The 21,128-nt window shown below is 40.4% G+C and overlaps 1 long non-coding RNA gene across 1 annotated transcript in view; it reads left to right on the top strand.

Annotated features, from left to right (window-relative positions):
- LOC309342532 overlaps positions 1–20,670 on the top strand; it is a 45,173-nt gene extending 24,503 nt beyond the window's left edge. Inside the window, exon 4 of the long non-coding RNA XR_014156878.1 lies at positions 20,455–20,670. This is a non-coding gene — a long non-coding RNA (uncharacterized lncRNA). The remainder of the gene's footprint in view (positions 1–20,454) is intronic.
- Positions 20,671–21,128: the final 458 nt, after the last annotated feature.

The following is a 21,128-nucleotide window of genomic DNA, read 5'->3' as shown; positions in this document are numbered from 1 at the left end:
TATCCCACCTCTATTGTGCACATCTGTTTGCTGACTTGGTACAGCATAAGACTCTTAATCTCCGGGTTGTGGGTTTGAGCCCCACATTAGGCAAAAGATTCCTTCCTTTGGTTCTGGGGGTCCCTTCCAGCAATACCATTCTATGATTCCAAATACAAAGACAAGAAAGGAAAATGTGAGGATGAAAAGACTGATGAAGACAGAGAGAGGAGAGAAAGATTGGGGGCATATTGGGGAACAGTTAAGTGTATTCTGGGTTAGGAACATACGGAACTGACTCATACCAAGTCAGAACTTTGGTTCATTTAGCTCTGTATTGTCTACACTGGCTTGGAATGGCTCTCCAGGATTTCAGACGGGTTCCTTCCAGTCCTACCTGGAGATGCAAGGGACTGAACCTGGGACCTTCTGCATGCAAAGCAGGTGTTTTCCCACTGAGCAGGTTGGTGTAGGGCAGCCATATGACCTACTTTACAGAGGGCAGTCCTCTAATTTAAGGGCTGTCTGGCCCAAACCCAATTTCAAAGATAAAGAAACCTTTGGGTGTACGCACACTATACCTTTGAACTGCAATCGATGCGATCTTCTTTTTCTCAAATAATTATTCGCACTGTAGCCTACACCTCACAGGGTTACAATATTCAGCAACCCTTTGCAAGTGACAGTGCCCAGAATTATTTGAGGGGCAAGAATGTGCTTTAAATACAGTTTAAAGTTATTGTGTGTACATAGCCTAAGAAGAGAGAACAAGAGCTTTGAAGTTACCCATCAAGAGTTAGGATTTGCAAAGCAGGTTGAACTGGTCACAGTCTTCCTCACTATGGTGAGAAATATCGTATTTAAATTCATGGAGATTATTTCTAAATTTGCACCTACAGGTATAAGTTAGCATATGTGCAGATTTGAACAATATTTTGCCCTTCTCTTAGGTGCTGCAGTTCCTCTTTTTGTGATGGGTAAGTGACCACGCTAGGTTGTTGTTAAAAGCAGATCCTGGATATGAAACAATTCAGGTCTATGGGTGGTAGTCAATGTTAGTTCCACTCAGAGTAGACCCATAGAAGTTAATTAACATGACTAACTTAGCACCATTAATTTTAATTGGTCTACTCTGAGTAGGACTGAGTTGACTACAATCCTCTTGTACTAGTTTAAAAAAAACAAAGAGTCCCCATTTGGACCAGAAAAAGACCTTTCAAGACAACTTACAATTTGAAAACTTTGACTTAAAAACTCTAGAGTAACCTCATAACAGTTTAAGAGTACAATGGTACCTTGTGTTTCATACACTTCAGGTTACATACGCTTCAGGTTATGGACTCCGCTAACCCAGAAATAGTACCTCAGATTAAGAACTTTGCTTCAGGATGAGAACAGAAATTGTGCTCCGGTGACGCAGCGGCAGCAGGAGGCCGCATTACCTAAAGTGGTGCTTCAGGTTAAGAACAGTTTCAGGTTAAGAACAGACCTCCGGAACGAATTAAGTACTTAACCTGAGGTACCACTGTAAATGGGACAATCCAACTCAGGGCTCACCCAAGCATCCTTTTGCCCTGCATTTGTAGGTTGTTGTTTTTTTGTCCTGGCGCTTTCCCCAGGAAAACCGATGTTTTACTGCTGAATCTGAGCAAACAGCATTTGGACATGGAGCTTTAGGCCATGGCCTTGTGCCCTGGAAAGCACTGGGCAAAAGGAAGTCTGGATGAGCCCAAAGTCATGCACACCCCACCCAAAGAAAGTTAGTTGCCAGCAACAATGCTTTCTTGTCTCATAAGAGCCTTGTGTACCTGCTTGATTCCTGATTGTGAGCCTGTTAAAATAAGGCTCATGTGCCAGGAGAGTCAATCACACTATATCCTCTCTCGCCGCAGAATGTTGAATGACCTTTGGGTTTGATCCATTTCCTTTGCGGTGTGCCAATACCTTGCAATGATGATTCCACATAACTAAGATAGGAAGGAAGCAGGATTGGTCCGCTGATATCTTCCTTTCCTGGTTTAAGATAAAATAATAACGGATGGTGAGTGAAATAATGTTGTTACTTAATTGTGTGGTGGGGGAGTTTTCTGTGTGACACAAAGGAAATTATATGCACAATTACTGTTGTTAACAGAGCCTTGGCATGTAACTCCCAGCACCGCAGGCTGGGAAATCTTCCCCATGCATGTTTAATGGGGTTTGGGTTACTCTGGTCCTAGGGCTGTATCTCTTTTCTAATGTCTTGTGTCCTGGGTGAAACAAAGGAATAACTGAATGTATGAGCGATTATATCTGTCGCCACGCAATTTTTCTTGATCAGCATTAAAAAATAATAATAATCCTCACAACATTGTGTCAAACAATTTCTGTCCATTGTCAGCATTGGACACAATCAGTGTATTATTTATTTTGCATATAATTGCCTATCCAAATACCACAATGATGGGTGCATTTAGATATGTGAATAACAATTAACATGTTTTTAAGCCTAAGTGATGCCTGTGTGGTATAGCCAAACAATCCAGAGGAAAATAAATAGTGCATAAATGTTTCAATAATCTTCTCCCTTCTCCAGGGGCCGCTAAGATGATTTTAAAGTCTAGTCCAATAGGTAGGTCGGTAAATCTGCAATTGTCTCCTCCTTTCATGCTACTTATTCATTGTATGTACAGTAATTGTTTTCCTTTTCCCTTGACTAAAGAGTGTTATCTCATGCAAAGAAGATCAATTCAAAATGGACTTTAATTATCTTCAATAAAAAATAAATTACTCATCTCAAATAATGGTTTGACAAATAAAAGGAGCTTAAATTTACAGCCACACAGTGCTATTGATTAAAGTTTTCTCCTCCATTTCTCTTTCTTTTCTTTTCTTCTTTAAAAAAAATTCTGCCCAAGGTAATGTTTCAATCTTTCTCTTGCAGGAAGATCAGTATGAATAAAATAGGGGAGTGTAAACTGAAAGGAGAAACAGCAATGGAAAAGGGGAAAAAAACAACCTACGAAAACCACCACATCAAATGTTTAAAAGAGGGTGGAGGGAAGAGGAAAGGGAGAGCAGGAGCATTGCATCAAATGCATATACAAGTTTCTAAAAGGTTTCAATCATTCTAAAATTGCACAAGATTGCATTCTGGCTCCCCCAAATGCTTTCATCTGTGCTGGGGAAAATAGGTGGCTTCCTCAAATTTTAAAAGCCCTGTTAGGGCATGGCTAATAGATTTTGTGCAACACTGTAGCTTGGCATATGTAGCGTGGTTGCTTTATTATCTGTTGTAGAGATCTTGGAGTTGTAAATACTTTTTATTTTTGAAGTAAGCAGCCTATTTGATAAGTGCTTAATGAAGCATCATACCAGCAGTATTTAATGTGCAAATGTTCAAAGTACTTCTCAGGGTCTCCTTTTGCCAAAACAGGCTTTCATTTTCAAACCTGTTCTATTTTAGAAAGAAGTAATCCCTGGGAAAATGGTACTGACGGAAAATGGTACATACTATCTTTCGTGTATTTTTTTTTTTAATGTTTAACACTCCTTTGTTATTATCTCAGTAGCAAGGCTCTCCATACTCTCTTAGACAGCAAATCAAAATATGCCTGAAAGCAATATTATTTTAATAAGTATCAAATGTCTTCAATGAGACAAACGTGTTCTATAGTCTTTTATATCTTTCAAGCTTTAGTTAAGATCTTTTTTTTTTGCTGTTGTTGTTCCTGTAATATTAATGGGGGGACATACATGCTTGTACTTCATTTGAAATTGGTTAAAAGGTTTCAGCGAATAGCAATGCCCTGTGTGTCTAAACTTGCTTTTGAAAATTGGCTTTCACTTCACTTTTTTTTCATCCAGATTAAAACCCTGTAGAGCACCACTTTGGATTCAGAGGCTGAGTTCAATAGCATGCCTTAAAAAATTAATATTGACCCTTCAGCAGGAAGGGTAAGAGAATATCAGTATTATAAAAATCTGGTATTAACATTGGGCGGGGGAAATTGACATTGGATTTTGCCAGGTCTCAAGTTGTATAAATTGTACTCTAGCATAGTGGCCATTTGACTTTACTGTTTCTTGCTTGTCATATTCAATAATGTGGATAACCATGGTTTGTAAGCATGCCTGAAATAAAAATTTGGCTCACATGCTCACTCTGCTTTCTCCCTCTTCACCTCAAATGCTGCTATGATCTCCATTCCTTTCTGGTTTTCAGCAAGCCATGGTTTATCATTATATCCAGAGTGGCAAGCTGTGGTTTGTGCTTGTCAGTACTGTAAACAAACGTTTGGTACAGGCTTGGAGGATAAGGGCAAGCCATAGTTGTTGGTTAAGAAGAGACTAAGAGCCCTGCTGGGTCATCTAGTCTAGCATCCATTTTCACAGGGGCCAACCCAGCTGTTTATGGGAAGCCCACAAATATCAATAATAATAATAATAATAATAATAATAATAATAATAATAATAAATTACCTGACCTTCACCCTGAGGTCCCAGGGTGGGTTAAAACAATTAAAAATACTAAATAAAAGCTATTTAAAGCAAATTACGATCACAAAAATAGGGTGGGTCCTAAAAACAGATCTTGGGTATCATAGGCCAGGGTAAAGAGATGCATCTTCGGCACACACAGAAAACTATAGTGAAAATTATAGTTCCACGGTTTAGAGAATGCCACAGAGAATAAGCTCTCTGAGGGCAACAGAGCTACCAAGATGGCTCCCTCTGCTGAACTTGACACCCAAGGTGGTATGTAGGAAAAGAAGTGGTCTTCCAGATATTTGGAGCCGAAGTTGTTTGGGGCTTTAAACACTAATAGGCACAACTCTGAATTGGGCCCAAAAATGAACTGTCAACCAATGCAGACCAACTGAAGTTTCTGAATGGCCTTCAAAGGCAACCCTAGATGCCTCTTGGAAGCCCACAAGCAAGATCTGAGTGCAACAGCACTCATTCCCCTTGTTACTCCCCAACACTGGAGACAGAACATAGTAGACGCTGGTAGCCTTATCCTCCATGAATTTGTCTAATTCTCTTTTACAGACATTCTAGTTGGTGGCCATCGCTAGATCCCATGGGAGCAAATTCCCTAGTTTAAATGTGTTGTATGAAAAACAACTAGAAAATTTTATACGTGACTATCGTGTCCCGCTTCACTTGCCTTTTTTCTAAACAACAAAAGCCCTCAAGTTCTGTAACCTTTCCTCCTAGGGGAGTTAAGCTTTCCATTGATCTTTTTGGTTGCCCCTTTCTGAACCTTTTTCACCTCAGCAACATCCATTTTCATGTGATGCAACCAGAATGGAACACAGTGCTCCAGATATGGTCACACCATAGATTTATATAATGGCAACATGATATTGGCAGTTTTGTTTTCAATCCTTTTCCTAATGATCCCTAGCAGGGAATTTGCCATTTTGACAGCTGCCACACGCTGGGGCAACATCATCACAGGTAAAGGTAAAGGTACCGGTACCCCTGCCTGTATGGGCCAATCTTGACAGACTCTAGGGTTGTGCGCTCATCTCACTCTAGAGGCGGGGAGCCAGCGCTGTCCGCAGACACTTCCGGGTCACGTGGCCAGCGTGACGAAGCTGCTCCGGCGAACCGGCACCAGAGCAGCACACGGAACGCCGTTTACCTTCCCGCTAGAAAGCGGTACCTATTTATCTACTTGCACTTAATTGTGCTTTCAAACTGCTAGGTGGGCAGGAGCTGGGACCGAACGACGGGAGCTCACCCCACCGCGGGGATTCGAACCGCCGACCATACGATCGGCAAGTCCTGGGCGCTGAGGTTTTACCCACAGCGCCACCCGCGTCCCTTATCATCACAGAGCTACCCATTATTACCTCAGTGTATTGTTCCTGGTCAGTCTCTGACAGTTCAGGCCCCCAAAAGCATATATGTGCCCATATATTCTTACTGTTTGCTTCCAATTGCTGATCTATTAGAGAACATGCTCTTTTATCCCATGATTGCTAAAGCTTACTCAGGAGTCTTTGGTGAAAGGCCTTATCAAATACTTTTGAAATTCGAAGTACCCACTGTCAAACTGGATCACTCTTATCAATAGGTTTGTTGACACTCTTAAGGAACTGTAAAAGATTGGTGAGATAGGATTTGCCATTGCAGAAAACATGCTTCAGCAAGGCTTGTTCTTCTGTGCTTGGTCATTCTAACCCTAACAATGTTTTTCGTCAATTTTCACCCATTCTCTGTGAATGTTTCATTGATTGTATTCTCTAGCTCAAGATCACCCTGGGCATTTTGAATGGGGAGATGATAATATGTCCTAAGTACTAAATTACTTTTGGGGCCTAGTATTAATACTCACAGAAATCATGTGGACAAGTTAGCCCTTTTTGTGATTTCTAACTTCTTGGACCTATATCTACCTCAATGTACATAATGACACCACGCCCAGTATAGACTTCCCTGACCTTGCTGTAGAGTTTGTACGCAGCAATAACCATGTGCCCCTGATTTTTCCCATTCCACTGGGCTTCTCTTGTATCTACAAAATCTACACTCTGCTTTAAGACTAATAGTACCAGTAGAATTGGGGGTTTCTTGATTGTGCAAATGCTTTTGGTTCAAATCAAAGTATTATTACTACTGTTACTACTACTACTACTACTACTACTACTACTACCACTACTATCTTTGGCATTGAGTGTGCCCTTCCACCCACCTTAAGAATAGTTGTTATGGCTAATGATAGTTGCACTGTAAAGCTGGTAGTATTCTAGTGGTGGCATGGATATTGTAGAAATGGCTGCTTATATGAAGCTTTGAGGTGTGTGTCTCCACATACATGATAGGACTAATTTGAGTTCTGAATAGATGTTGCTAAAAGATCTGCATGTTAGTGTTGCGATGAAAACACTTTGAAAGCCTTTTATGTCTCCATCTCCTGCTCATTAATTTACTTAATCCTCTGATCTTTTACTTCTTTAAAGTTGTTTTTAATAAACAAATACAAAGGTGAAATGAGAAGTTTTTATGTCATCATCTAAAAACCATTTAAAGTGGCATATGATAACAAATAATTAAGAGAATATAAGTATAACTTTAAATATTACAAATAAATGTTTTTGAAAACACATGTTCAAAATTAATCCTTCCATATACACTACATGAATGAAATCCAGAAGCTAGAGCTGGAAGTCCCTGAATTATATTTGGAGCTCTGTCCCTTGGACATGGAATAATACAAAGCTTACATTTTTAAAATAGATTGACCACTTTTTTTCCTAGCTCTTAACACCCCACCCCCATTTTTTTTTTTTTTTTTACAGTTGATAATTTTGGTTTTAAATTTACAAAAGAGGTTGTGGATCAAGCGTCACTTGATGGTTCCACAGGGACCATGATTAGTATATTCCTCTGCCCCTTCAGAAATTCAAATTAACACACACTGGGAGGGGGATAATGATAAAAGATGACTACAATGTCAGAATCTGGAATATATTTTAAAAGGATGAGTCTTACAGGATCTGCCGCAGTTCAAACCATGCTCAAGGAGGCTTGCAACATGGAAAAAAATACAAAACTACAACATTAAAAAGTAGCCAAAAACAATGAATAAAACATAAAAGGTATGAAACCAAACTGAACAATTTCCACATAAATCGCAAAAAAAATAAAAAAAAAATAAAGATACAAAAAACCAACAACAAAAACAGCCCCCAGCCAAAGAGTCTGTTCAGCAGCTTCAGCTTTTGCAGTTGGAGTCAGTGACGGCCACAAATTCCCAGGCCAGGTGGGAAAAGGCCCACAAGGCAGGGAGCAGGTCTTCCAGGGCCCACAGCCCAGATGTGGCCTAGTCAGAAACACCAGCAGTGCAACGTCTCTGAACAAGGTACACTGTAAGATTTTTGGTTTAGCATTAAGTGACGTCGTAGAAATGCCCATCTTAGATCCTGGAATGTACCATCTCTCTTTTGTCAGTCGGTCAGCCAGTCCTTGGACCTCTCAGAAGCCTCCTTCACCTATGACATTTTTGCAGCTTTGATGTTGGCTCTCAGAAATTACCTTTCATTCTGCAACTTTTTCTGAAATAAGGTTACTAAGTTCCACTGGGCAGTTACAGTTTACTCATATACCACAACTTGTCTCCTCAGATAGCACAAACCCTGCGTGTTCATATTCATCCTTCTTTCTGATAATTAATGTGACTCTTTCCTGCTCTACCCCTCTCCGCTGTAATGCAGCAGTAATTTCTTCAAGGGCTTTGTACTTCAGTTATATAAATATATGACATAATTGTGAAAAATAGGATTTCATTCTAATGCAGTATTTTAAATAACTCGTTTTAGACTCAAGGCCAGTCTGCACATTATGACTTTCCATCGGACATTACCTGAAACCCTGTAAAGTGGCTTGCTATAATGAACTATCATGTGAAGAGTCTTCAAGGTATCACTGGCAGGAAGATCTAGAAGTGATGTAAAGAATCTCTAAGTAGTTTTGGCAATCTGCATCCTGATACATGGGTGGTTTCTTTTTTTCTGCTGAAATGTTGCTACCATATGCACTGTTTCATAAAATTAATTAGTAACAGAATCAATGAATAAAATGCAAGTTGCATTGGGCAACCAGAATAGATACAACACAAGTCAAATCTAGAACCACAGTTTGGAATTACCTTTTTTATACCCTGCTAGTGTTTATTATGTTGCCCCTTCTTTTTGTGCCTATATGTGCCCACCCCCTTAAAACACAATTACAGTGACAGACTGCCAAGTGTGGTCTGGCAAAGGACTGTTGAGGCTTTTCAAGGCTCCTGTGCCTTTAATTAGAAGTTTTCTCTGTGTGGCTTATAGAAACATAGGGAGCTGCCTTATATGGAGGCAGACCCATTAGTCCATGTAGCTCAGTGTTGTCTACACTGACTGGCAGTGGCTCTCTAGGGTTTCAGGCAAGCACCTGGAGATGCTGGAGATTGAACCTAGGACTTCTGCAAGCAGGTGCCCTACCACTGAGCTTCAGCCCTTCCTCATGCCTCTCATCTTCTCATTTGACACAGCACTACAGAACATCTTTGATTAGTCCTTACAGTGGTACCTCAGGTTGAGAACTTAATTTGTTCCGGAGGTCCATTCTTAACCTGAAACTGTTCTTAACCTGAAGCACCACTTTAGCTAATGGGGCCTCCTGCTGCTGCCGCGCCGCCGGAGCATGATTTCTGTTCTCATCCTGAAGCAAAGTTCTTAACCTGAGGTACTATTTCCGGGTTAGCGGAGTCTGTAACCTGAAGTGTATGTAACCTGAAGCGTATGTAATCTGAGGTACCACTGTATTTAGTTCATGTCCCCCACAAGGAGAGGCTTTAATCATAGGCAAAAACTTGGGAATGCGGGGCTCAGGCTCCACTTCAGCATCAGCCAGTACCACGCATATTGACAGGCTTCTGTGATGGATTTGATTTATAACAGCAGCTGCAGTACAGGACTACTTGGTTCCCGTTTGCCAGTATTGTGTGTATGTTTGTCTTAAACCTGGCATGGCCAAACTTGATCCTCCAGCTGTTTTGGGACTACAGTTCCCATCATCCCTAGCTGACAGGACCAGTGGTCAGAGATGATGGGAATTGTAGTCCCAAAACAGCTGGAGGGCTAAGTTTGGCCATGCCTGTGACTTAAACCATCAGGTTTTGGGATCCAGGAATATACCGATGTCTAGAGTGGTTGCAACATTTCTGCAGAACCCCAGTATTCCTAGATAAAAATTGGGAGAATGAAGAGACTCTGTCCCCTTCCCCTTTTTTTCACTTTCCTCTCAGGGGGTACTCCATAAAATATGTCACACATCAAGGGTATGGAGAATTGTTCTTTTACACAAAATTAGGACAAAGGAGGGGTGGTAAGTTAAAAAAAAATAAATAGGGACAGAGTGTGACTGGGAAAGAGGGGAGGGTAGGAAAGGCCTTTAAAAGTGCAGCATAATTTATGGACAGTTCTGAAAGGTAACTAGAGCTGAAATTTTAGGAAAGCTTTAATGGTGGTTTAACAAGCTTGATCCTCAATCAGTAAAGGTTAGTAATATTTTTAAGGCTGCATTTTTATGCACGCTTAGTTGGAAGCTAGTCCCACTGAACAAATGGACCAGAGGATGCATTGGATCAAGCTGCTAAATGGAAAAGGGAGAACTGGGTTTTCCAAGTTAGATAGGCTTGATCAGGGAGGTTCAGCTAGCGCTTTCATTATACACCTTTAGGCGCCAGGTAAAGATGTCCCTCTTTAACTAGGCCTTTGGCTGATTGGTATCCGATGCTCTTTTAAATGTGTTGTGGGGGTTGTTGGTTTGTTTTTGTTCTTATTTTTATTACTTATTTTGTGTTTTTAATTGTAATCTTATGTTGTGAACCACTCTGAGTTTCATGGACATAGTCACTCTTTGAGACCACTTGTAGCAAGTAGTAGAAAGGAACTCTCTTGCTGACCAAGAAACATTCTTGGTCTCTGATGATGCTGAGTCCAGACCCTCCAAGTGTCCCTATTTTCCAGGGACATCCCTGATTTAGAGAAACCATCCCCATTTCTGATTTGAACCTGAAATGTCCCACTTTTCCTTAGAATGCCCCTATTTTCATTGGAGAAATGTTGGCGGGTATGGAGTTATCCACCTTCTGAGCCATATGAAGGTAATCCTGTATAGCAGAGGTTTTCAACTTTTTTGAGTCCACGGCTTCCTTGACCAACTACAGTGGTACCTTGGGTTACAGACCCTTCAGGTTACAGACACTTCAGGTTACAGACTCCGCTAACCTAGAAATAGTACCTTGGGTTAAGAACTTTGCTTCAAGATGAGAACAGAAATTGCACGGCGGCAGCAGGAAGTCCCATTAGCTAAAGTGGTACCTCAGGTTAAGAACAGTTTCAGGTTAAGAACAGACCTCCAGAATGAATTAAGTTCTTAACCCGAGGTACCACTGTACATTCTTTCTGTGGCACCCCTGTAGGGCTCAGGAGCCCAGTTCTGTCACCCCTTGCCTGCTGAGCTGGCAGCCTCTCACCCTTTTTCAAACACCCTCCCTGGTGGAGTGTTCCCTCAGCCTCCTCTCCCCTCTCCTTGGGAGTCCTCCAGGAAGCTGCCACAGCGCCCCCCGGTCTCTGAGCCACCTCAGTTCCTGGCAACCAGCACCCCCTGGCCAGCCCCAGAGGCACCATTTGCCTGGGGAGCTTGTAGGCAAGGATGCTGAAACAAACAGCTGTGCAAGCCATTGGGAAGCAGAGACTTGAGAGGGCATCAGAGGAGGGAGGGAAGGAAAGAGGGACAGAGGCCAGTGTTGCTCGCAGCATCCCTGACCATCATTAAAGGCATCCCAGGATGCCAGGGCTACTGGTTGAAAACCAGTGTATAACGAAGGTTTTTTAAAAAAATGTTTAATATTTTATTATGTTTGTATATATGTTGGAAGCCGCCCAGAGTGCTGGGGCAACCCAATAAGATGTGTGGGGTATAAATAGTAAAATTATCATTATGGAATGGGACATCCCTATTTTTATTGCAGAAATCTTGGAGGGTATCTGTTCATATATTGTCCGTGAATGCTGAGGATGGACAGTTTGTTATTTGAAGAGCAATTGTAATCAACAAATTACGCTAGCAGGACTACAAGAAGTTTTGTAAGGAGAAATATATGAAATATTGCAAAGAAGAGAAAGAAAAGAGATATTAGTTATGAGATTTAAAAGTAATAGCGAAAATAAGAAATGTAAATTAAGTGAATAGATTGGAAAATTTTCAGATGTGATTGATGGAAGTCAAAAAAATTGTATAAGATGTAAAAGTACATTTAATTATTGTTGAAAGTAATATGTTGAAAAACTAATAAAAATTTATATATAAAAAGAGGATGGACAATTTGCAAATAGACACCCACACATGGGGATTTTGAAATCCCCTTTACAGAATCACTGTGGGTGGCAATGCCAATGATTATGCAGGTGGTAATTTCATCCCATTGGTTCCTCACCCAAGCACATACATTCAAATGGCTGAACATTGTCAGGATTTCTCTCATCCTGACAAGGATTGTCACCGCAACTGTGGCAGGGTACATACTATGTTATGCTTCCAGCATTGCAGACAGTATGTTTCTGGATACCAGTAGTTGGGGAACATGAGCTTCTCAGGGGCTTCCAGTGGGCCACAATGAGAACAAGATCCTGGACTAGATAGGCCTTTGGTCTGACCCAGCAGGCTTTTTTTATTATAATGATCGGTTTCAAGCTTTAAAAAGAACAACAGACCAACGAAATACATGCAGTCCAATTACTCAGGCAGCCAACACCAATCTAAACCTGGAAAGCAGGCTTTGCCTCACTACAACTGGCCCTTAGCTTCTGTCATCAAATAATATATTCTGAAGTTGCCAAGGAACCTCAGGACACTCTAATGGTGCTATTTTTACTTACATCATAATGCTGACTATGCCTTTGAAAAGCCTCGCCTTTCCTCTTTATTTGTGTTTGTGTAAATAATCTGAAAAGTAAATTTGCACATTCTCATTTAGATTACACCTGATTTGATGATGATGATGTTTTAATCTGAGCTTTGAATTATTTGAATATACAAGGAATTTAGCATGAAGGGGGTTGGGGATAAATTACTCTCAGAATAGTACTAGTCTGACCACTGTGTGAGCCTGAATAGGTATTGATTCTAAGCGAATATTCTAAAGTTTTGCATTACCCTTTGAAAAGTGCTAATGTAGTTCTTGTCACTTTAAATTAACTTTAGATAAGAGGGACTGACAGAAACATGAAGATGTGTGAACTATATTTGACTGATATTCTGTCAAATATTGCATGGGGTTATGATCCACAACTTTTCCCATCTGCTGCTCAAACCTGAATCCTTGAATGCACAATGGATTAATTACCATATTTTGTTCTGATTTCACTTAGTAATATAAAAGACTGTGAATGTTAAATGTACCCTCAGAAATGAAAGGCAGGTAAGAGTGACTTATGAGTGTGAATATGGATAACATCTTTTGCACTGGAGTATATATTGTGTGTGTGTTTAATTATTGACTATATGCAGTCCAAGAAGAGTTTCCAGAAATCAATTTAAAAAACTTAAGAGCAACCAAGAAACTAGTATTTTATTAACAGATTTGTAGAAAATGTAGAACAGGAAAGATTACTGAGATTTAAACGAGGTAATAACTCTGAAGGATAACTGATTTTCAGCATATCAGCACCAATACATATTTTTCATGCTAGTCAACCATTTTACCAGAAATAATTACAGGAATTCCAGGTTGTTGTTTTTTAAATTTCCAGTATTCAAACTTGTATAGCTGTAGTACCTATTGTTGCTACAGAATTCATCAGTATCATCATATACTAATAGCAAACTCAATTCTCCAAGTGTAGCCAATATGCACAAGAGGGAAATTTTGTGAGGCTTGAGGAAGCCCCATGGTTTGCAGAAGAACAAACTTTAGAAGAATAAATATCACAATAAAGACTGGGCATGCTCAGAGCCACAAGTTGATCGTTGTGTGTGTGTAAAAATAGGGAAAGAGCATGGAATTGAATGTCCTAGAAGAGAGTATGGCTGGTTTGTGGGTACCCTAAACACAAACACACCACACTGCAATGTTTTTAGCAGGTCCCACTGTTTACATTATCAGGAATGAAGGAAGTACTAAATCAGCAGGTGGAAGACTTGTCCTCCATGTTGTTGGACTATAGCTCCCATCCAGCCTCCATGCTGGCAGGGTCTGCTGGGAATTGGAGTCTAGCAGCATCTCTAGTGGGCCACAGGTTCTCCACTCCTTTTCTAAACTGAACTGCTTACATTTGTGTACACTGAAACATCTTTCCACAAGTGCCTATCACCCACATTGTCCCGTGTGTGTGTGTGTGTGTGTGTGTTTACTGCTTGGCTTTCAAAATAGGCCACCACAGCCATATAACACGGCCAATCTTCCTGGGAGTGGATGATGTAAATCATGTCATATTCTGCTGGATTCTGTCCCAGCAGCACTTACATAAGATCTATGATGGGATTTCACAACACACTAATGAGCAGTGAGTGCCTCCATGCACATCTGTTAGGTGTTCTTATCCAGATTTAAGATCATCATTGCCAGCCTCCAAGTTGCAAGATACTTCTCTGTGTTCAATTAAACTTGGTCATCTATGCCTAGATCTCAATTTTCTCCCACTCATTCTTCATGTATTCTGTATTTTTATCTTCTTTTATCTTCTTCTTCCACGTACTGAAATTTCATGGTCCTTTCCCTGGTATTTTGTATCTTCAGAGAAGAGAGAAAATAGGAGACCTATAAATAGGATTGGTTAAATTGTTAAAACAAGCATCTCATGAGACTGGAGAGTTTGGAATAAGATTTGCTTGTGTATATTTTTTCATATTGTGGAAAGTGGATAAATGCTTGTTTACATATATAAAAAATGGCTGAGTGCAGACAGATGTTGATTTAGGTTAGGGTTTCCAGGATTTGCAACACATCCGTAGAGTAATGTTTTTTATTATTGAATAGATATAGGTTAGGCCCAATATGATGCATTCTACTATCAAGCAGCATATTGTAAGGGGCGTAGAATCTCAACCTTGCTATAATGTGTTTCACCCAGAAGCAGCATCAAACCAGTTTAAATTTAGATATAAAACCTCACAGGCAAAATCCTTATAAGCAGAATATACCAAACTGGAGAATCTAATTAGTGGAAATGATTGTGTGGTTTTATCTTGTGACATGTCATCCTATTTTCTAGGCAGCAAACTGTAGAGCATAGGGATAGGCTTTCTGGTTACTGCTTAATGTCATACTGTATGAAAATGCTTATTGTGTGGATCAGGATTCCATCGAGAGTCTTCACAAACCCATCTGCAGCTACCTGGAATGTGAACTGAGAATTTGAACACTCGTAATATAACAGCTGTGATATTTGTGGAAGATTGTGTGGAATTTTTATGATCCATTACTTGTTTGATCTACTACTGCTTGGTTCAGAAAGTGAGGAGATTCCAGGTTTGCATCTTCAAGCATGGCTGTAGGATCCCTGTTGGAGAGTGTTGAGGTCACATTATCAAATACCTCATTAAATAAAATTGGCATAGTTGTCCCTCAAAGAGAAGGCTTGTTTTCAGCAACAAACATAGTATCTGTTTTGGTCCTAACTCTGACATTCAAGGATGATGTAAGTACTGTGGTCAGTTAAAGGTAAGCAGAAGCTAATGTCTGTGGAATGAGTTCTGTGCTAGCACAAGGCAGCACTTGAGGGCTATAGAAGAGAATCTGGTAGGTAGAAAGAGGCAAGGAATTCTCATTTTACTGTTGACTGCTTATGACTGGGACTGTTTGAGGTTTTCATCTCCAGGTCTAAGAATTCCAGTTTTCATGCCCCATTTCAGATGGCAAAGTTTCACAGAGGCCTTTTCCACATGACCCATTTTGGGGAGATGCAACCTGATTTATTTGCACAAATGTTTGTGGTGAGGTTATACAATGTTTGCTGTTTATTGAGTATTTGACCCGATTTGTGTCAAGCAAGTGTTATTCCACAATTTCCACTGCCTTTCCCCATTACTTTACTAACTGCAAAAAGTCTTGTATGTTTGTTTGTTTGCTGGAAGTAGGTTTGTTGCGCAGGAGTACCAAACCCACTTGAATTGCACAGTCTTGATGGCATACCTCTGAGAACCATTTGTTGGAGATTGTGAACCAGTGAGTGCTCTTGCCCTGGTTGTGGGCTTCCCACAAGTGTCTGGTGGGTATGTGAGAAACAGAACTACATGAGCCCCTAGTATGATCCAGCAGGGCTCTTCTTCCCATCATCTAAATGTGGCTGCATAGCTGCCAAGGTCATATTTTGCTTCTGTTTGGTGTGGCAAATTCACCTAGTGGCACTGGGTGGGTTTTGCATTAAATAAAAGCAACAGCAGCAGCATTGACAACAAAACCCTGGCTTCTTTCATGCAGAGCGGTCTGGCTTGCTTCTGTTGTGCTCAGGAGATTTTTAAAAAACCTTACAATTTTCCATGTTGTACCTCTTATTTTGATTGCTTCCACCAGCATGCCCTTTGGAAGGTACCCTTTTCACCCCACTGTATCTAACTAGCATCCCGAAGTGGTTTCAACAAAGGTGCTGCGAGGAGGTGGGGAATAGAATGATGAGGACCGACTTCTTTGTTCGCCTACAAATAATGCACTTGATGAAGGGATATTTTGCATGGTATATTATCTTTTAGCATCATCAGAGAGAAAAGCAAGAAATAAAGAAAAGGTGTTATTAAATGCGTGGGGTTAACATCATTATATCTAAAGATTTTAAAAAACCCTGCCTGAAATCACCTTTGAGAGATACTGACTGAAAGCAGCTGCCAGTTCGGACGATGGTTTAGAGGGATATTCTATTGCTAAGCTACTAAATAAATCCCCTTTTGCCCTGCACTGCCTCCAGCAAGCCCTTAGCCTTTCCCACTCTTGCTTCCCCACACAGTTCCTCTATTTTCCCTCATAATCTCAGTCCTGATTCTCTTTTTCCCGTTCTTGTGAATGTTGGAGTCATGACCTTTGTGGTTTATAGGCCACGAGAGACTGAGCTAAATATGTTAGCACAGAGTCAAAACAAGTAATAGCTGGCCAATTAAATTAATAATCCATATTGTTACAATGTTTAACCACGGCTATTTCCTCAGTGGTCTGTTTAAATCACAGCCAAGTCCTGACCTATTAAAATGAATAACTGGAATTATGAGAAACCTCCATTTAATAAACACAGCAAGGAACGCAACACAATCAAGTATGAAATATTTATTGCAGCTTTTAACCAGCAGTTATCGAAGACTGGATTAATGAAGAAGGTTTAATTCCTGGTGAAGGCTTGGCAAAATGTTAAAACCCTCTATTTCCTTGCAAAACCAGTGTGTGTAAAAAGAAGACAGGCAGAAACAGGAGGTTCACAATTTCTCTCACAATGCTCTCCAGAGGATCAAAGCAAATGAAGCTCTGGGGAAATGAGGGCTACAGCCCTGGTTGTGATACAAACTCTCTCTCTTTCAACCATTACAATTTCTGCCAGTTGCCATTCTACAGAGAGCAACGTTGGACAGCATATATCAAGGGTGAGATCGAGTTTGCGTGTCAACCTACTGCATTAAACCATAACCTGGAAAACCTTTGGGGAATAACGTTTTTTAAAGTGTCGTCTTGTTTTCTCTTCATGAAAAATAATCAGGATGTGTTTATTTCATTTACCCTTCAAATACAACATTTTAATCTGTTCTGGAGCAGTTTGGAATCAGCAATGCTTGTTTTTTCTTTAAGGTGAGCATTAAGAGCCATCTAGGTTGTTCATATCTAGGTTCAAGTCCAGCAAGCTTTACTGGTATCTCTTAATCATCTCCAAGTTCCATACTTTCCTTTTCTGCTTAGGACCGACTGACAGCCAGACATCCTATTTGGGTGGGGACCCTCTGCCTCTGGTAATCCCAACTATCAAGAATCAAGCCTCCTCCTCATACTGGTTCAGTTAGTCCAGAATTTGCCAGTCTGGTGCCCTCCATATGCTTTGCACAGCAACTCTCATCCGCTCCAGGCAGTAGGACCAGTGGTCTAGTAATTGTCCATAGAATCTGGATGGCACGAGGTTGGCAAAGGCTATGCCTGTCTATGCTGTTTTTAAATCCTGCATAGCAGTCTGGTGCCCATCAATAGCAGTGCCAGAGTTGTGCCAGGAATCAGGGATGCGAGGAGACATAGAGTCAGTGCCACAGACCAAGCTAGGAGTAAAGGCCCAGCCAAAACAGGAAATCATAGCTGTTTTGATCTAGGAAGTCCCAATAGCTAGTCTGGATGGGCAGAACCTCTTCAGAGCCTGAGAATATACCGTACTGTCAGGAAGATGATCCAAGCCATAGTACTAATGGCTCTCAATATGTGGCCTCTGTTTCCTAATCAATTAGTCTATCAGTATTGATTTTATTATCTGCATACCTGATTTTGTTTGCATATAGACTGCACAAACCTGAAATTAAAATCCCAAATTTTAAGTTCCCCTGAGTCTGTTAGAGTATGTTTTCCCCTTCGTAATGAAATTTTAGGAATAGCAACATGCACATGTTTTAATTTATATGCGAAACATTTCCAAGGGTTCTAGTTAGTGGCAAGATTTCTGTTTGAAGTTAATAAATTGATGTCTTTTGAAAATAGGAATGCCAGGTCATATTAACTACGGATTCCAGGCGACATGCAGAAAGGGCCAGGGAGTAAGAAAAAAATTCTTATTAAATGCTATCAAATATGTAGATACCATATATTAATATTTTTATTTCTTTCTGCTTTTTCATTTGCCATTCTCCTCCTTTGAGATGCAATAAAACAGATGTTGTCTTATTTTTAAAGTGTGGAAGATGATGTCCTATTTAATTTCCTCCCAAACAAGACAATATGGCTCTCCAAATACAGCTTGACAGAGAGAGCGGGGGAGGGGGGTTAGAAATTTGCAGATCAAAGATCAAAGTGTATAGTGCTCCACCTTAAATCCCTCCCACCCTATTAAGACCCCCCTTTAGATGAGGCTCAGAAACAAATTTCTCACACATCAATGATACCTCCGTAATCAATTTCAAATAGCCCTTTGCACAAGGATGCAAATCTTGGCTTTCTCTTAATAAAGCATTTTAGAAGATGGATGTACTGATCTGGTATTATTAAATGAAAAGTGGTCCCTTTTTAATCTAGAGATGCAGGGGCGTTAGTAACAGAGTGAATCAAAGGCCTGGTCTATTTCTCTTCCTAATTATCAATAGTGTTTTATAATCTTATTAATATTGATACACAGTATACTGAAGATCTGTTAACGTATAATGTATGTGGAGGATAATTAACGAGATCCGAGTCAGATCAATCGCCTATTTGACAGCAAACGGTGTGTGGCTTATAAATTATACATATCCTAGGTATGGCTAGAAATGTTTAAAGTTTCAGTCCAATCCTTCCACTTAGAGCACTGGGGGGAAAGTGATGAACTTAAAGGCGCAATCCCTTGCCTGCTAGGTTTATACTGTACACTCAGAGGAATAAGTCTTATTTAAAAATCAAAAGAGCTCCATTAACTGCCAAGATCTCAAAGCAGCCCGGAAAACACACCTTCTCCTTGTGAAGTGCAGCAAAACAAAAGGCAAAACCTTGTAAGAAAACGGCTGATTAATGAAATTGAGGGGATTTCTCTCCCTTTCCCTCTTTGATTTAAGAGAGGAGGCAGCAGGCGGGATGTTCCAAATGACAGATCTCATCCCATGTCTTTCCACTGGCCTTTAACGAGGTTAGACTTTGCCAGCGCAGTAAATACAATTAATAATCCCAATTAATATTGCATGCTTTGGTAAGTCTGAGAGCATGAAAGCTTTTTTGCAGATTACTGTACATTCCCCAAAGCGCACATGTGGAGTGATGAGAGGGGAAATGGGGAAATGCAACTTCCCTTTGTGTGAGTGTGTGTGTGTGGTGGTTGCTACTAAGGTAAATGGGCTGAGATGAAAGGAAATGTCAATTTTAACAAAAATAACATTATTACTATTAATAATTTACCTAAGGGATATGACCCAATGTGTTAATAACACTTCAAGGATGTGAAGTTTCACCAAAGAGTAAGATATGCCTCAGATTTCCTTTGCTGTTGCACATCAGACCCAAGATATGGTCCATGTATCATATACCCCATAGAATCAATTTTGTCCTTTATATAACAGCTTGATCAGACATTGCTGAAATGTAGGGCAAGGCAAACAGAACCCCATTCCATAGGTGGGAGGAGGCAGATGAGGTCTGTCCTGTGGCTACCAGAATTCATTGCAAAGGGTTGAAAGCGTATGAATGAACTGGGGCATTCAATGACAGCTAAGCAGAGTCAAGCATGGAATAGTGGGAATTAAAATCAAAATCTGCAAAGGACTGCTTTCAAACATCAAATCAAGACAATTTGCTAATGTTGGCAGGAATTATCTCCGTGACCACATTCATGATCCTGAGTTTTTGTAAAATATATTAAAATATATATTAAACAACTCAATGTCATCAAGCTTAGACATGCTTATTTAATTTAAATCAATTTAGGTTAGCAATGAGCATTGCACTGGGGAATATTTATTCTTCATTAGCCCTACCAGCTATTAAGAGCTGATAGCATGAAGTGAGTCTGCACATCTAGTTGTGAATCAACATCACATGTGCAGCGCCCGTTTAAATATGCAGTTCACAATTCAATTACCATTGCTAGATTAGGAGGGGAAATGTTATCATATGGCATATTGATTCAAGTAAAATAATAGAGACCTAACTTGAGATATAATTTGGGTCTGTGAGGTTGTCCTCATTTTTATACTTCCCAGTATTTCACAACTCTGTGTTTTATTCAAAAAGACTGTAGTCCAGTGATTGAAAAACTCTAATTGTATGCACCACCACCACTGGTTTAGATTACATACCTTCTTTTTTAGGAGAATAGCAACCATCCAGGATAGGTTGTCAACCCAGCAACTTGACTCGAGAACCAGCAACCCACAAAGCCTCCATCTTTTCAGGATTCACCTTCAGTTTATCCAGTTTATTCAGCCAATAACAGTTACTGCGGTGGGCCTGACTTGCTGTGCCACCCAGCTACCAGCCCAGCACCGCTCCTGGAAGACCATAGAATGCTGACCTTGCCGCTGCCCTGCCCTGCCCTAGCCCTGTCCAGGTAAGCTGTAGCTCTTATGAGAGCTTTGCGAGTCAAGTTAATGAAACGCCAATACTCAGACGGCGCTCTTCCTATTCAGTGAAGCTGTCAACCTGTGTATGCGCAACGGCAGTCTCAAGTGTACGTGCCTCAGTTTAACCATGGTTTACATTTGCAATCTGGATAGAAGCTGTTTTGAGCAGAAATGCATCAAACAGCCATCTTTCTCAAGAAACTTCAAGATACCTATGGACTGTGGCAATTTTATGTACAGGCACCCCTCCCCCTTTGAGCAATCAACTCGCACGCAACCACATTTACACATGACACTAGGAAATAAATACCATACTTTTCCATGTATAAGACTATGATTTTTTTTACTGAAAAATTATGTTTAAAGCAGGGGGTGGTCTTATACATGGGTAGTGCCCAGCGGGGACTTGGGATTGGTTGGTT

This window comes from Podarcis erhardii (assembly GCF_964252035.2).
Source record: "Podarcis erhardii genome assembly, chromosome: 5".
Lineage (NCBI taxonomy): Eukaryota > Metazoa > Chordata > Lepidosauria > Squamata > Lacertidae > Podarcis > Podarcis erhardii.
This window is presented reverse-complemented; position numbering and strand designations above follow the sequence as displayed.